The sequence below is a fragment of the Brassica oleracea genome, chromosome C1 (genome assembly GCF_000695525.1).
Source record: "Brassica oleracea var. oleracea cultivar TO1000 chromosome C1, BOL, whole genome shotgun sequence".
NCBI lineage: Eukaryota > Viridiplantae > Streptophyta > Magnoliopsida > Brassicales > Brassicaceae > Brassica > Brassica oleracea.
The window spans coordinates 2,343,257-2,344,316 of record NC_027748.1 but is presented as its reverse complement, the minus strand read 5'-3'; positions in this window follow the sequence as shown (position 1 = coordinate 2,344,316).

Here is a 1,060-nt window from a genome sequence, read left to right as displayed (position 1 = left end):
GTTCGTCTGAGGAAGCGCACTCAACAAGCAGATAAGGGACCATGTAGAGAAAAGGCTCCATTACCACATTGAGTTTTTCTGGGGAGATACTAAAACAAATGCTGTCATAGACGACTATGTGCCTCTTAGGGATCAATATCCACATAGCAATCCAATGACTGTCGGCGAAGTTTACTGGCGCATAGATATCATCAATATCCGTCCCCCAAACCTTGTTCGATTGACAAAATGTGGGTATAGTGCATGCATAATAATTTCACGCCCCACCAGGGAGTCTTCTTCCTAAACCAGTGAAGAGATGACTACGACTTATCAGACGACTTACTTTTAAGTCGTCTGGTAAGTCTTCTACATAGACGACTTATCAGACGACTTAATTCGTCTACGACTTACTTGTAAGTTGTCTGGTAAGTCTTCTACGTAGACGACTTATCAGACGACTTATTAGACGACTTAATTCGTCTACGACTTACTTGTAAGTCGTCTGGTAAGTCTTCTACGTAGAAGACTTACCAGACGACTTACAAGTAAGTCGTAGACGAATTAAGTCGTCTAATAAGTCGTCTGATAAGTCGTCTACGTAGAAGACTTACCAGACAACTTACAAGTAAGTCGTAGACGAATTAAGTCGTCTGATAAGTCGTCTATGTAGAAGACTTACCAGACGACTTAAAAGTAAGTCGTCTGATAAGTCGTAGTCATCTCTTCACTAGCCACTGCAGCTGTCTCTTCATTAGCCTCTGCAGCTGCCTCTTCACTAGCTTCAGCAGGTGCCTCTTTACGAGCTTTCTTCCGAGGTCTTGGACTGTCTTCCTTCACTACTTTTTTCTTCGCTGGACTCACAACCGCCGGCTTTGTATTGACCCAAGTACCGGTGACTTCCCAGCAATCCATGGTCCACTTCCACGGTTTCTTCACAAACATGAGTTTAATTATGTTCTCCGCGAGCGTGTCCTCAACATCAAACTCCCATTTTTGAAACATTTCAGCAGTGTCCTTTTCAACAAAGTTGATCACCCTAGTCTGCAGTAAATAGAAGATATGAACTTAGATATTTGAC